At 39.4% G+C, this 17,321-nt stretch overlaps 1 protein-coding gene across 1 annotated transcript in view; it reads left to right on the plus strand.

Annotated features, from left to right (window-relative positions):
* Positions 1-588: 588 nt before the first annotated feature.
* LOC122811693 (F-box/LRR-repeat protein 2-like) overlaps positions 589-17,321 on the plus strand; it is a 1,608,203-nt gene continuing 1,591,470 nt past the window's right edge. Inside the window, exon 1 of the mRNA XM_044083707.1 lies at positions 589-644. The gene's annotated coding sequence lies outside the window, so the exon portion shown is untranslated. The remainder of the gene's footprint in view (positions 645-17,321) is intronic.

Raw genomic sequence — 17,321 nt, forward strand, 5'->3', positions numbered from 1 at the left:
AATGAACACTATACTCATCTTCCAGTTACATGCACATTTCCATCACCTGGGAATGGAATACTAAATAGCTGACAATCTTATTACAAAAGTATAAAGCAACACATGCATTTTGCATATATGCTCACACCATAATTTTTAACCACTGCTGCATTGCATGTGCTGATTTTGGAGTGTGGTTCCCTGGTTTGCCCTTGAAAAGACTGTAGTTCAAATGGAAATTACCAAAATTACAAAATCTGACAAATAAATACATCTGCAGGAAAAAAATGAGTTTTTTAATGTTAAAAGTTGAGAAGAGGTGTCTCAATAAGAATATTGTCTCATATTGGTATTCTGTATTATTTCATGTTCTGGTACCACAGTTGCTATTATTTTATCATGTTTACAGATTTTCATCTGTGAATGTAAAAATGACTTTGTATACTTCCTTTTCTAACCTATTGCAACTTACACATATGCAAATATGTTTTAAGAACGCCTTAGTCAAACATTTGTAACAAGAACATATCTGAACATTGCACTTTAAACACATAAAAGATCAGAAAAATACAATTATTTATTTATTTATTTATTTCATTTTAGGGATGCCTTCCAAACACATTAGAACAGATCAATTAGTTGACTATGGTAAACTAAAGACTTTGGTAAGTAATTTCTGCATGCTGTTTTTAAATGTTTTTAATTGTACAGCCATTGGTCCAGGAGAGTGCCTTCAGAAGTAGTCAGGAACAAGGTATAGATATATATATATATATATATATATATATATATATATATATATATATATGCATACATATATATATATTATATTATATTTATATTTATAAATGTGTGTCAGGCACCTGATCGAATGGACAGTGTGCTGACACCTAGTAGACCAATTTAGATTGATTTCATAATGTTGAAGTCACAGCTATTGACACATTCTGCTCATGCTCTGGGGCTTGCCCCTGAACTCACTAAACCAACAGCAAGTGTTTTTGTGTTTTTACAGGGGTGTAAGCCTCCCTCCACTCCCTGTTAATTATTTATACTAACTCTGAGATCGCACAATCCCTGGGGAAAGGAAATATTCCCCTACCCGGAGATCATTGATCTCACACACCTATTGAACACCTATCTGTATTAACCAAGTGGTGTTGATCTCCTGGGTGTTGGCATTCTGTCATTTTGATAGGAATTCTGACACCCATATAAACTTATACATATATGTATGTATATATCTATTATGTATATTAGCTACAGTTGTTAGTATGCTGCACATATAAATGTCTATGACAACTTTAGTTGGATATGGTGCATGAAAGTAAGGTAGCTGTTCATTCTCCAGACTTCGTGTTTTGGGATTATTGCCTATTCCTGATAATAATAACAATCTGAAGTCTAAGACACAAGGATAAGAATTGGTTCTAAAATAATAAGAACAGTGTAAAAATGTGATGACCCAATAAGTAAAATATCAGGTTATAAAGAAGGTTTTCATTTAAGTAGCTGAAGAGATTATTAAACATGAGCAAATATTTGGAGAAAAATAAACTAAAAATGTCATAACTTTTTTAAATATTAAGATAAAAGGGAGGAAATGCTATCAAAACAACTTTGGAAGTGACTGATTTATAAGTTTGTCTGGTTTCACAACTTTTATTTTCAGGTTTTCGGTTCAGTTCACGATTATTACTGTTGTATTCCTTAGTTTTGAAATGAAGTTGCTAGCACAGACTGAACTTTTACACGGAAGGTATATGAATGCTTTAAAGTCCTTACCCATCCATACTCCTTTCACTGGTTGTGTTACTGCCATCTGGGACTCTCTAGGAAATGAGCCATCTTCTTAGTTAGCCTGAAATAGTCCAATACTGTTTACATTTCTTTCATGTAACCATATTGCAGATACTTAAAGTAAAGAAATTATTCAAGGTAATCATTCTTTTCACAGAAACGAACATCAAGGTTTATGTGTCTCTTTATTAAGAACTTTATCTAGTATATCCATTCATATTACAAGCAAACTCCACAGCAGTAAGAATGTGGGATTTACACTTTTATTAAGGAACAGCACTAAAATTAATATAAAATTAATTTATTTATCGCACATAATGTTTTTTCCTTAAAGGCGATGAAAGAAAACAATTGTAAGATATCAGTTCCTTTTCATTTCTACTCTTGTCTTAACATAGTTGTACTTTTTTAATCTGTAATTGAATGCTTCCAGGAAAACAACGGAGTACATATCTACAATAGGTACATAGGTTAGTATTAGGTTAACTGCTCTTGTGGGCTAACTAGCCAGTTATCCCATTTGAGAATCAAACATTGCACTTTCTGTCTGTAAGGTAAACACCTTAACATTTATGCCACCTTCAAACCCTGAATGGATTTTCATTCAGATAAATGCATTTTGTCACAGTCTTGATATTATTCTTGTCTTCAAGTAGACAAGATACATTATCTCACAGAATTTCAAGAACACAGTGAGAGTCGGTGAAATATTGAACAGGAAGGAAGAGCTGGCTCCCGCCAACATCACTTTTGACTTGTAGTGTAGACCAGATGGAGGTGTACAAACTCTTGAAAAGCCTGCCTGACTAATGAAATGTTTTACCTTATTGAAATATTGTTATGAAATATAGTAGCCATCTCATTTTGCAAAATTATTGCCCTTCAAGCAGTTGACACACTGCTCTTTTTTTTCTAAAATTCTGTCACTGGCGTATAAACTGTCTTAAAACATTTTTATGTCATGGTTGTCATCTATCATAGTATACAGTATACTTAGAAATAAATTAACTCCCTAAGACCTAGACAATTATTATTTTTCTTAGTTTAGTTAATGTACAGTAAGAAAACGTATAGGTGCTATTTACTTACTTCATCCGCAGGAAAAACTGTTGTATTCCAGTCACTTCGCCAAACAAATCTCTGCATCCTTAAGCTATTTAGAGACATAAATTCCTTTATATATAGGTTTTGACCAGCTCTGTTTCATGACAGCCTATCTCTGCTTCTACAGACTTAACCCTAAAAGTGAAACTTGTTTAGGAAAGGGAGTGGGTAAGATAACTTCTTGCCAGATCTGAGGTTTAAGTGAATAGTAGCCTTATTTTTCAGGATTTTATTATTAACCTGGGGTGACTCTGAGACATAAACTTCACACACACAGGGGTGCCCCATTTTGTGAGATAGCAATGCACAAAAAAAAAAAAAAACAGAAAAAGTAACTAGCTATATCTAAATAAGTAGCAATACTGGACTCTGGAACATGTTCACTTCTGCATACACCCAGCTCTAGGTACAGCTTGAATGCTGCTTGGCTGGTATGTGCATATTCATCTGGAATGCTAGCAGTGAACCTTGCTTTAATGTCCATCTTCTGCCAGATGTAGCAGCATTCTTCCAGTAAAATGGACAAACTGATGGAAGCTGCACTCTCCCACCATCCCTAGCCGGCTACTCCAGCACAAATCTCTCCTGCTGATCTAGGGCCATGTGGGTCACAAACAAAGCTTCACCTCTGTGTGTCATGGAGCCATGAAAAACTGGGTTTTGGAACTGTTTTCTTTCTCTGAGTGATAGTTGGGGAAGGAGAAAAAATGTTCCATTTCTAGTACTTTGTAAAGAAGATGGCTTTTTTGTTCAAACAAAATTTAAAATATTATATAGCCCCATCCTCAGCTATGGCTATAAGCTTTAGGATGAAATCATGGAAATGAAGTTCCTTTGCATGGCAAAGTTAGGAGCTCAGCAGTCTGGGAATAGAACAACTGGCCTCTGTTTGAAAGGAGTCATTTGAGATTGGCTTGATCTTTAGGTAAGCATGTGTCTTATTACATCACTGGGTGCTAAAACAGGCATGGCTGAATAAGAGGACACACTACAGAAGACTGGGACTTCCTGAGCTGGCACTGTTGGCAGAAACAAGTAAGCCTGTGCTGTTGTTCTTGCTATCACAGTGACTCTTTCTTTGGCAAGTTGTTTAAAAATTACATGGGTTCATAGGTTCATAGGTGTGTACTAGACTAATGGTCCAGGAGCCTTTACAAGCCTAGCCCATAGAAGTGTCCTGGTATCGTGCCGCCCGAAGTTAGTTCCTACTGCCTTTATCAAGTAGAGCCACTGCAGTGATCCCTGGGGTGAACTTTCTTTTTCCCATCCACTCATCAAGATTTCTCTTGAAGAAGGCCAGTGACAAAAACTGTATTTATTTGCTTATTTGTTTATTTAAATGTATGTAGTGGGTAAACATGTCAATCATCTGGATCTATTTCAGGCTTAGCTCAGGTGTAAAACTGACAAAAATCAGTTATAAATGTACCTTATAAAAGCAACGTCAAACATGCAAATAAACAATACATATAAACAACAGTAATACAAAAAAATATATGTTAAAGTAGATTATAAAAAAATGACAAGGCATTTAAGAAATATATTTGGTAATACAATCATTGTGGTTCTTGAAGGTGAATGGGATATCAAAGTAGGAATGGTCATCTGTTAGACATATTTCAGTCATTCCATTGTTTTTGAAACAGTGAGATTTGATAACTAGGTGGATTTCAAGATGTTCCTTAAATTCAGGATATCAATAAGCGTCTTTACTAGAATTTGATATAGACTCTCAGAATTTAGGACCTATGACTGAGTGCATTGTTTGCTTGTCTGTATAGGGTTTATGGAGAGTGTGTGTGTGTGTGTGTGTGTGTGTGTGTGTGTGTGTGTGTGTGTGTGTGTGTGTGTGTGTGTGTGTGTTTTTGTTGTGATCTGAGACTATATATTCTCTCACAATTCCTGAGCTGAGACTGAAATTGGTCATTTGTGGTTTCAGCATCTCCTGTCTGTAAGAAGTAAATAAAGTTGTCAGAAAGTCATTGAATGTTAGTCTGGCTCCTGTTGTACTTCAACCACTGACAGATAACTCTGCTGTAGCCACTTTTTGTTCCTCAGACCGTTAATCTTTTCCCCAGGTTCTCTTGGTATAGCATATGTAGCCACCAAAAACAAGGGAGTAGCCCCATCCTCTGTGGTTGTATGAATGCTTGTCAGGCAAGGGAGAACCACTCTTGTCAGTCTCAGGGGAAGGAGGCTGGTGAAGGTTCTTTACTAACATGGGAGAGGAGACCTGTTGCTGAGATTAGTATGCCTGCAGAATGTTGGATATGTATTTGGTGTTGAGATGAAGTGAGGTGAAGCATGTTTTAACAGGTCTGAGAGATTGAGTGAGGAGGGAAGGGGAGGGTAAAGGGTGAGCCAGAGCCTGCAGAGGAAAGAATGCAATGATCAGATGGTGTGAGGCAGGGTGGCTAGGGGGGAGGAGAGGACGGGGAGGTAAAGAGGAGGGTTACTAGTCAGGATTGGTGCATGGGCATAACCAGAGACTTTTTAAGTGAGATTTTAGTGCAGTCTTGAAGTGATTGCAAGAAGGTACTGTAGTTACAGAGAGGGAGTTTGCGCCATAATCTGGATATGACACAAGAGAATAGTGCTTCTCCCACTGAGTTTTTGGGTTTGGTTGCTAGAAGTAGATTTTTGCTGCTGGAGCATAGTGGTCTAGTGGAGCAGTAGGGCTGGAGAAGGTTTTGAAAGGATGTGTCTTTAAGAAGATGGTTTACTAACTTGTGGGCAAGAGAGAGTTGATTGAGGTGAAGAAGGTGAGGGAGTTCAAGCCAGTCAAATTCTCTAAGTGAGATACAGTGGTGGCTACGATAAAATGCAGTAGTGGCAAACAGGAATTTTATTGTAGCAAGCCTTGAGCCTGTTTAGGTCTGTTTGTCTAAGGTAGGTAAGTATAGGAGAGGCATAGGATAAAGTGGAGATTAGGAGGGAATTGGCAGCAGAAATTCTGGCTGTCTTGATGAGGAATTGTTTGTTTCTGTACAATGCACCTAGTGTTTTGTGAACCGTTTTGCTGGTAAGAGAAATGTGAATGTCAAATCTGAGATTGTTATCAATCTCAACACCAAGTAATTTGGTGTGTTCTGTTCGGGAGATGACGGTATTATTTTTGGCTAGAATATTAAAGTGGGAGATAATTGGGTTAGATTTAGTGGGCTGGAAGATAAGGAGTTTAGTCTTGCTCAGGTTGAGTAATATCTGGCCATTAGATAGCCAGCTTTCTACAGATGAAAAGGCTTATTGTGTTTTCTTGTGAAGTTTAGGTATAGCTGGGGCTGAGCAGATGAGGGTGGAGTCATCTGCATATTGTATAAGAGAAGCATGCTTGGTGGCAATGAATAGATCATTGGTGAAGAGTGAGAATAGTAGGGGACGAAGGAGGGAACCTTGGGGAACACCGAGTGTTACAGGAAGTTGAGGAAATAGGTCATTATGCCAGACAGCTGATTGTTGGTGGTCAGTTAGGTAGCTGTGAAACCAATCAGTAGCTGATTGGGAAAAGGATAGGTTAGTGACAACAGAGATTAGTAGTTTGTGTGAGACCATGTCAAAAGCCTTGGATAGATCTGAAATATAGCAAAGGAGAAGAGGCCGTGATTTTTATCATGAAGGATAGCGTTAGTGAAAGAGAGCCAGGTGGTAGTAGTGCTGTGGTATGACCTGAAGCCATGCTAGGTGCTGGAGAGGAGGTTATTAGCTAAGAGGTAGACTAAGATTGTTCTGATTAATTGTGAAAGAATGAGTGAAAGTATGAATAACGTTTTGGTTACAGTTTCCTCTCGTGAAGAAAATCTGCTTTGTACAGTCTACTTTCTTCTGTTTTTCAGGTTACTCCTCACTGTTTGAAGTATGTTTATGACTCTGACAATGCTGCTTCCAGGGCTGTGGTTACTGGTACTGTTTTGAGGAGGTTTGCCTGGCTGCATTCTCAGAACCTCCCAGAAGATGTCACAACTGAAATCTTGAATTCTTCTTGGGATAGCAATTTACATTTTGGGCCCTCTACTGAAGAGGTTATCAAAAAGTGTGAGCTGATTCATATTCTTTAACTTTTCCAAGGGATTTTCTGATCCCTGATCCAATTTTAGCAAGAAACAAAATAAACAGTCTCAGCAGAATACTGGTAACAGACATTTAAAAAGCAATAACAGAGAGGTTCCTAAAAGAAAGCGGGAACCTCCCAGCACAGAGGACACTCAAATAAGGCAAAACAACTATATAAAGAACCTTTTCTCCCTTCCACCACGGCAGTCCCTTACCACTTTTAGAATGTCTAAATCTCCATTTCTCTCTTTTTCAACAGATTGTTTCGGACAAATGGGGGTCTGAAATTGATCCAGATAGGACATAGATGGCAGTGGTAGGAAATTCCTTTTTCAAGGAGATTCCTCCTCATCTGCCAGACCAAACCTTTCTCTAACCTCCTGTCCTGCATCACATGCTGTCTCAGTGGGGTAATAGAAGCAGTTCCTCCTTCCCAGTTGGGGAATGGATTTTATTTAAGAATATTTTTACTGCCAAAGAAAGAAAATTCCTGGAGACTGGTTCTGGATATTTCCTTCCTCATTTGAGTTTTTTAGTAACCTTAGATTTAAAAGATGCATATCTTTACATTGCTAGACATCTAGATTTCAGGAATTTCTTAAATGTTTGTGTGGCTGAATTACATTATCAGTTCTCTGCCTTACACTTTGAACTATCCAATGCTCCAAAAGTTTTCACAAAGTATATTGTTACGGTCATGGGCTATTTCAGGCTACAGGGTATCCTCAATTTTCTATTTTTAGATGACTTGCTTATCTTTACAGAGTCTTTTTCAAAGTGTCAGGAATCTCTCATTTGGGTAAGAGATCTCCCACATAGGCTGGGATTCCAGGAGAACACTCTAAAGTATTTTTTAACTCCATCACGCAGGGTTGTGTTTCTGAGGTGACTTGACACACCTCAGTACAAATAACTTTTCTTCCACAGGAAAAATATATGTATATTTACATCTATTCCAGGAGCTTTTGATTTAGACTTCTGTCACTGCAAGGGAATACCTCAGGATTCTGGATCTCATGGCATCCATGATTCCCATAATATCTCTGGCAAGTCTCCACATGAGAAAGATACAATGTTTCTGAAATCTCCTTGGTCCCAGCACCTCCATCCATTGTCTTTTCAACACACACACACACACACACACACACACACACACACACACACACACACACACGCACACACACACACACACACACACACACACACACACACACACACACGCACACACGCACACACACACACACACACACACACACACACACACACACACATACACACACGGTGACATGCAATGAAAATATAATGAGAAAAGTGCCGCACAGGAATTTCCCATGATTTCTACATCTTGCACATGTCCAGCCTATACCAGTGACTTTTGCCTGGCTATTTCCCACATGAACAACTTATTGGTGATGCTAGGCATGTGCTGGAGCTATTGCTCACGATACAGATAAGTAACCCACTGAGCATGTTTAGGAGGGCAGACAACTCCATGCTGTCAGTCACAGACCCACAGCACTGTTGAGAATATAGCTTAATTACTGAATGTCCACTTCCATTGCCTAGATTCCTCCAGCAGTGTGCTACAGTACTGAGACCTACAGCAAAATGTCTGCTTTCTGTGCAATGCTACACAACATGGTAGTATATAGATATTTAGAGCAGGGGATTGCCATTAGAGGATCAGACAGTACAAAGTCAGCAGTGGAGGGTGAGTTGCTAGATGATAAGTTATTGGAGGAGCAAGCTGTAGAGAAACCTCATGTGAATCTAAGGCAGGTGTAGTACTCTGCACCACTGGTAAAGAGGTAGTAGCATCTGGCCCACAACTATGGGACAGAATAGAGGCAACAAAGATTAAAACAAATTCATTCAAGACTACGCCTAGGCTATGCCATGCAAGGTATTGACTGGCCATACAGTATGTTAAACATCATGTAAACCATGAAATACAGCATAATGTATGAGGCATAGTCATCATTTACAAAGCTAGGATGGGACACAGTGACAGGATCAGTAATGGCTACATAAGTGGAAGTGGATGACAAACTAGAAATGTGGAAGAGTTGTTGTGTTACATGGCTGGGTGATTGAAGAAAGTTAAATATAGTGTTCAGTGAAGGGGTGGAACTTTGTGAGTGGATATGTTTCCAGATGTTATAGGTGCTTGTGCAGTACTGGTGCCATGGGAGACAGTTGCAGGAAATGGTGGAGTGCTGTATGAGCATGGATGTTTTAGAGTTATGGATATGGTAGGGTTATGGATGTGGTAGGGTTATGGATATGCAGTTGTGAATGATGCAGACTGTGAAATCCCTCAACCACAGGGGTGTCCTCTCTTTGGAAGACACTGCTAGCATCACCTATTGACAAGAATGATGTTAGAAACTGTGTGACCATGTCTGCCTGGCTTTGCAATGTTGATGACCTGTATGTAGGCTACTTCTGTGAGGCTGACCTTTTCATACCACAACAATATCACTACCAATAGGTGGCATTGAGGAAGTAGCTCTATGCAATCTTGAGGTACCTTCCTGTAGGGCTTATCCACAGTGGAAACAGAAGAGAAATGGCCATAGCTATGGTGTTGGCCCTGGCACATACAGTAGTGCCAAAAGACCTAATGCAAAATGTCATTAGCATTACATCTAGTATTAACAATGTGGTCAGCTTCAGCACTTTGCCATTGGTCAGTGTAAAAGGAAAAACTTCAAAGATCAATACACGTTAGGTTCAAGCAAGGCACCCTTTATTACTTGCAGCAAGGAGACAAAGCATGTAGGTACAAGGTTTGTCTAACTTTTTGGTGGTCAGTATATTATTTTTATACAGTTCTCTTTATGTCACATAGAAAATGTTACTAATCTATAGCTGACGTAGTTGGACACATCTTTCTGTATGTTACACAGAAAATGTTACCAGGCTTATTGCTGACATGGTCAGATTATTGCTGTCTTGTAAAAACATTTGAGAAAAACAACCTGGCCTTGGGCTTATTTTAGTCTACCTTGTCTCTCTTCAATTCTTCCATTGTACAATTCTAATACATGCAATACATTTTGTCTAGATTCAAGGTACATTTCTAGCTTTGGTACAAGTAGTGCTGACTATAGTTTAAGCTTTCAAACATCTATTGTTTTCTTTATCAAGACTTCTAGCAGCTGCACATTTTCTCATGACATAAGCAGAAATAGAATGTCTCTTATTAGGTTTCTGGTAGCTGCACATATTTTCATTGCATAAGCAGAATAAAGTGTCTTTTATTAAGTTTCTAATAGCTGTGCAGATTCATGCAGTATGAACAGAATAAATGTATTAACCCTTTTAAGCCTTTAATGTACTAAGCATGCACATTGCTATTATGCATTTTCCTAGCATTTCCCCCCCTTTTAATACTTTTATTCTACTTTCAAAACAAGCATAAACAGTTTTTCCTTCCCTTAACCTCTTCCTACTCAGGATTTGCAGTTAAGAGAGTCATTTAGTTTAAACCCATGAAAGCATTTTCAATTTTTCAGTAACTCTTCGAGTTCGGCATCTTGGTATAAGGTTTCCGAAACTGAAATGTCTACAAAATTTTTGATTAGTCCTTTTATGCAGGGGATGCAGCAGCACCCACAAACCATCAGTAGAGCTATCCCTACATAGATGGCAGTCAGAATGTTCATCAGGATACTGCCCCACCCCCCAAACAATTTCTGGAAAAAGTCCGTCAATGGATTTGGTCCTGGTTTGGTCATGGCTGACACCTGCTGGATTACCTCAAGATGGTTGCCTATCTCGTGTTTGTGGTCAGGAATATACGAACAGCACTCCTCCTGGATTAAAGTGCACATACCTCCTCTTGCCGCTAGGGTGAAATCAAGAGCCATGCGATTTTGAAGTACCACTGTTCTCATGGCAGTCAGTTCATCGGTTACCAATTCTAGGGCAGAAAAGGTTGCATTACTCATTATTTCGAGAAGCTTAGACAATTTTCTCAGTTCCCAGATTGATTTTGTTGCTCCATATGCTGGTAATATGCCTGCCCATGATATGACAGTATCACTCAGATCCATGTGTGATGGTCCTTTGTTATTTTCAGGACCTAAGTCATGATGGTATTTCCAGGGTGCATTGATTTGTCCCACTGGATTGACAGGCTTCTTGATTTCTCGGACATTCCGAATCTTCCCTTGAGGTAAAACTGTCGTATGGCCGGAACCAGGTATCCCAAAAAACAACTGCCAGACCAATTCCCGGGTAGCCATTTATATGCTTTTCTTCCGCATATAAAGTAACAATCTTCCACTTTAGTAGTAACTTTACTATACCCTTGCTCTGCACGAAACATTTTTTTGTCAATTATAGACAGTTGTTTGTAGAGATCAGCATTAAGTTTTACTTCTTCAGTTGTCCTATGCATCAGTTTAACAAATGAATCATAGCTCGTGTTGCTAGAATCTGATGTTATCGGATTTAGTGTAGCATCTATAGGGAACAGTTACATTGCAATAGCTCCAACCCACCTTGACTGCATCATTCTTATAAAAACACACAGTTCCTTTCTGTCGAATAGACAAGTGCAATGCTACCTTATCTTTTGATGTGACATCTGATGTATCATGAATTAAGTTTCCCCAGGTCTTGTTAGCCCCTAGGGGAACTGCAGTTAACAGTAGCCCCCCATATGCTGTTGGTAAAGCTGTGCAAATCCAGCAATTTGAAACACTGAAGGTTTCAGCAAACACATATTTAATTGCCTGGTAAGTATTAAAGTTCGGGTGCCACTCTGCACGCTTATTTAGTTCTACTTGCATGGCTGAGAAAAGAAATGGCCACAATAAAAAGATTATTGTCACCAGTACAGTCAACAGGATGGTCATGTAATATTTTTGTGGAAATGGTTGTTCTGCATTTCCATTTTCTCCGGTTCTTCCAAGTAGGTGTATTTGGATCTTACTGGATTCCATCATCTTATTTTGGACACGTGATCTTACTCTCTGCCCTAACAGGACCTTCAGCACGATGGTTTCTTCACTGGGTTTGAGACGGATCAGTCTTATTGATCTGACCCCCCTTTGTAGCCAGACTTTGTGCTTAGGGTCCCAATGGAAAGGTAAGATCTTTGTCCAATTCAAAGTTCTTTACCAGCTTGCAGTGCATCAGGTGTATCCACAAAGCTCATTCTGCTATTTTGACTGCAGTAGGTGTCAAAAGAAGCACCTGGTAGAGACCTTCCCACCTTGGCAATGCCCAGTTCTTTCGCTTCACGATTTTAATCCATACCCAGTCTCCTGGCGTCAGTGCCACTTCCGATGTTTCGGTTTGTTTTTTATCTGAAACAGAATTTGACTGCAACAGATGTTTAGAACTCAACAACTTTTTCATATATTCAGCTAGTGTAAAATTGGCTTCCTGGTCTGATGACATGAGAAGTTTCCACTGGGGTGTATAATAAGCTCTTCCAAACAGTTTTTCAAAATGAGTCAATCCTTTTGCTGTAGGGACACTTTTCATGCTCAACAGTGCCAGGGGTAAACAGTACAACCAAGTTTTTCCTGTCTCAGCTATTAATTTTCTCAGTTTGCTTTTTACTATACCATTATGCCTTTCAACTAGCCCTGCAGACTGTGAATGGTATGCACAATGATTTTTTAAAGAAATACCAAAATGTTTACTTAACTTCTGTATGGTTTGATTTACAAAATGTGTACCATTGTCACCATTGTCACTGTAGATTTTTTCTGGAATGCCAAACCTAGGAATAATTTCCTTGACAAGTACTTTTGCCACTGTAGCTGCAACCAAATTTTTTTGTTGGAAAGGCTTCCACCCACCTGGAAAACATATCTATAATGACAAGACAATACTTTTTATTTTCACATTTGTTCAATTCTATGAAATCCATACAGATAGTGTGAAACAGATATGGTGGTGTGGGGAAACTCTCTTGCTTGGGCTTTATCGCCCCCTGTGCATGATGTTTGTTACAAATCTGACACATCAAACAAAATTTTTTAGAGTAGTTTGTAAATCCGTACGTTGTGAACACTTGGTTTACCAGCTGTACCATCCCCCCTGTTGAGACATGACATTGCCCATGGCTCAACAATGCTGCATAGTGAAACCAATTAGAGGGTAGTATCAGTTTTCCTTCTTTAGAGATGTACAGCCCTTTTTCGAGGATTGCTCCTCGTTTTATCCATCGCTGTTTTTCAGCTTGCGTAGTGAGTGTCTGCATTGTTTTTAACATGTCTAGATCTAAGGTTTCAGATGGTTGCAATTCCTCATTTAAAAGAAATACTTCTGTGGCCGCTTGTTTTGCAGCTGTATCAGCTCTCGCATTACCTTTTGAAATCCTATCCTGTTGCTTGGTGTGAGCTGTACATTTGCAAATGGCCACTTTCTGAGGGAACTGAATAGATTCTAAAAGATCTAAAATAAACTGTGCATGATTTATAGGTTTGCCAGTAGATGTTATCATTCCCCAGTTTTTCCACTGTTGTGCAAACACATGTACAGTGGAAAAAGTGTACTGGCTGTCAGTAAAAATGTTTACACATTTACCCTTTGCTAGGGTACATGCCCGTGTCAGGGCAATCAATTCTGCTGCCTGTGCAGATAAATAGTGTGGTAAAGATTTTGCTTCTACAGTCTCAGTATCAGAGACTACTGCATATCCTATTAGTTTTTTTCCTGCAGGACCCCTTTTGCACGAGCCATTCACGTAATATGTCACCTCGGCATTGTCCAAGGGGACGTCTGTGAGATCTTTTCTAGGTAGGGTCTTTTGCTCAATTACCTGCAGGCAGCGGTGGGGTGTGCCATCTGCAGGGGTTGGGAGCAGTGTAGAAGGGTTCAAAGTTGTACATCATTCAATTGTCATATGAGGTTGGGTCAACAATATAGTCATGCAGGAAAGATGCCTAGCAGGGGGGAGATATGCCACTTTTTCATGCAGTAAAATAATCGCGACTGCATGGGGCACTCTCAAAGTGAGAGGGTGGAACAAGACTACTGAGGCTGAAGCCTGCACTGCCATTGCAGCTGCAACTACTGCTTGTACACAGTGGGGTAAAGATCGTGCCACTGTGTCCAGTTGTGATGAATAGTAAGCGATGGGGCGTTGCTTATCCCCATGCTGTTGTGTTAATACTGATGTCATGTAACCCTGCTTGCAATCTACAGTCTGGAAACAATGTTTATGATAGTTTGGCAATCCCACAACTAGTGAGGACACTATTAACTGCTTTAGTTTACAAAAGGCAGACTCTGCCTCTGGTGTCCATTGTAACAAATCCTGTGCTGCCATAGGCGTTTTATATATAAGGTCAGTTAAGGGTGCAGATTCCAAAGCGTAGTTTGGAATCCAGCTTCGGCAAAAATTTGTTGTACCCAGGAAGGACATCATTTCCTTCTTGGTAGTGGGTTTTGGTGCTTGTAAAATTGCTACTTTTCTGTCCTCATCTAACATTCTACCTTCCTTGGATATTACATATCCTAGGTATTTGACCTATTTTTTCCAGAGCTGCAGTTTGTCTTTGTTTAACTTATGTCCCTCAGCAGCTAAAAATCGTAGAAATGCTATGGTGTCTTCCTTACAATCCTGCTTGGTGGGGGCCACCAGCAGAATGTCATCAACATAAAGTAAAACCTGGCTACCTCTTGGTGGGTTGAATCCTGCCAAGTTGCTTGCCATTTCTTGTGAGAATATCGTTGGACTTTCACAATATCCCTGTGATAGGCGTGTATATGTATATCTTTTTCCCTGAAATGTAAATGCAAACCAATACTGGCTATCAGGGTGTATCGGTATCGAAAAGAATGCGTTGCTAATGTCTACCACAGAAAAATATTTTTGTTGAGGTTTTAAGTCATTCAACAGGGTGTGTGGATCTGGCACTGTGGGTGCCCTTGGTATTACCGTGTCATTTACAGCTTGCAAATCCTGGACCATACGCCATTCTCCATTGGCTTTTTTAACTGGAAATAAGGGTGTGTTACATGGTGAATCAGGAGATTCTATTAGTATCCCTCCTTTAAGTAAGGATGCTATAATAGGCTTTACCCCTGCCTCTGCATCTTTTCTTCAGGGATACTGTCTTTTTTGTGATCTGAATGCTGACTTTGGTGTGATAGTGACTGGCCCCGCTGTACGAATGAGTCCTACATCTGATTTCCCTGTTGATCAGAGAGTCTCTGGTATACCTCGCAAGGCATTTTCTTCCTCCTTTAATAGGAGTGTCCATCAGCTGTCTTTGTAGATTGCAAGTGCACAGCTTGGTTGGTCTGAGTTATCCAATTCAATTTTTGTACTCGTATCCCCTGTCCTGACAGTTCTAGTTCTGTCTGTTTTTCCCATCTTGTGGCTTTTTCTCCTACGTCTGCCCATTTTATATTTTTATTTTTAGTTAAACTAATGTGGTAATCGATTCAATCTATAAAGTGCAAAAAAACCCTGGGGCAGTGAACAGCTGGCTACACTGTTCCCTTCCATATCCCAGTGCAGGTTACGTAGCATCAATCTATTTGTTTGATTCTTAAGTAATTCTTTCTCATATTCCTTATCAGGTCCTGGTGTGTTACAAAAATACAGGGTACAGTGCAACAGGTGTTGCTTGTCAATGTCAAGGGAGGGAAACTTACTGATGGCTATGCTCATTAGTTCCTCAGTCACAGTCCCTGGACCAGTCGTAACCAAGTCCTGGCTGTACCAGTAAAACATTTCACCCTCCGATTGCACCACAAAGGTATTATTTTGTCACTGTGCTTCCATACCCTGCATGGTTGGGACTACTGCTATACCAAATATCTGCATGAGGTCTCTGCCCAAGAGATTTACTGGGCATTTTGCAGAAACTACAATTTTGCTTTTCTGTGTTAATCCTGAAACTGGATCAGTTATTGCAATGTTATGGGAGAGAGGCTCCCGATACAGCTGTCTATTAGCTGCTTTGACCAGTATGTAATCAGGTGACTCTATGTTTTCTGGTAGTTTGGAGGGGTGTATCAGGGTCCGTGATGCCCCTGAATCACACAAAAATTTGACCTCCCTTCCTTCTACCAAGAGTGTAACTTCTAGTTTTGTGTCTGCTAAATAGAGTTCTAAGCTCAACAAAGCTAGGTCTAATATTTCGTTTTCTTCATTGTCACTAACTTCCTGCACTTCCTCTACTCCCTCTTTCACATTCTCATTTGTCCTTTCTTTGCTAGCCCCTTCTAGTGATTCTTGACTGTCATATAGTCAGTCCTCATCCTCCTTGTCTTCCTTTGTTGCCTTCTTATTTTTCCTGCAATCCCTTGCCAAATGTCCCTTTTTGCCACATTTAAAACATTCTCCCCTTTTCTTACTCCCTTCAAAGTCCTCTGATCGCTGATCAGACTGCTTGTTTCCCTGTGTGTTTTTTTTTTGCCCTTTTTTCCAGACTGCACTACATAAACATTTGCTCTGTCTTCTACAGAAAATATTTGAGCCTTCTTTTTCTTTTTGCTATTAAAATGCCTTTCGGCATGTCTAGCATATTCAAGTAATGATTGTAACCTGCTGGTACGATGGTCTACCATGTGTTTTGTAATAAAACTGCTTATAGGCACACTACTGCCTTTTAAAAATGCATTCTTTAACTGCTGTTTATATGGGGAATCTTGCATTTGATCTTCAAGAACCTGCATTCTGTAGTGGTTGTTAAAACATTTTAACAATCTGGCATAGTACCGGTCAATTGTTTTACCTTCTTGTTGGATGCATTGATTAATGCAAGTCTAGTCTGCCCTAGGTTTTCATTTTTCAGAGATGTGGTCTGTAAGATCTTTTACTCTTGTGTCTAATTGTGCGCTGCTATGTGGGAGGGGTCTTTGTGCAGTGTTACAAGGGTTCCAGTTGCCACAAATCATGTACCAATCTGGCCCTACAATTTGTCTAACTACTTTTTTTTACTTTTTGTCTGTTTAAGTTATAACTTAACCTTATTTTTTGTAAGTCTTTTGAGAATTTTCTAAAATTAATCTTCGGACGGGAATTCCCTCAGTGGCTTTCCGGATATCTTCCGGAGTCCAAGGTCTGTATACTAAGATAGTTGGGTCCTGATTGTCCTGACCTGCCTGAGGATTAGGTACTTCTATAAGCGGGCATATTTCTTCTTCTTCTCCTATAGATCATGAATTTTTAACCATTTGCCATAACTCAATACCTTCTTCTGAATTACTTGCCTTTGTTCAGGACCTGGTCCCGATGGGATCTCTGATTTTAGTTAGTTTTAGTTTTATAATATCTCTATCTAACCTGTTCACTCACTTCATATTCTGGTAATGGAGGCGGAGGTGCTGATGCTATTACTAAGTTATTATCCTCCTTATCTAAAAACATTGCTTTTGAATCTTTGTTCTTTTGGTCCCTACGGTTTATT

Source organism: Protopterus annectens, chromosome 9.part0, assembly GCF_019279795.1.
Source record: "Protopterus annectens isolate FY-2018-M chromosome 9.part0, PAN1.0, whole genome shotgun sequence".
Classification (NCBI taxonomy): Eukaryota; Metazoa; Chordata; order Ceratodontiformes; family Protopteridae; genus Protopterus; species Protopterus annectens.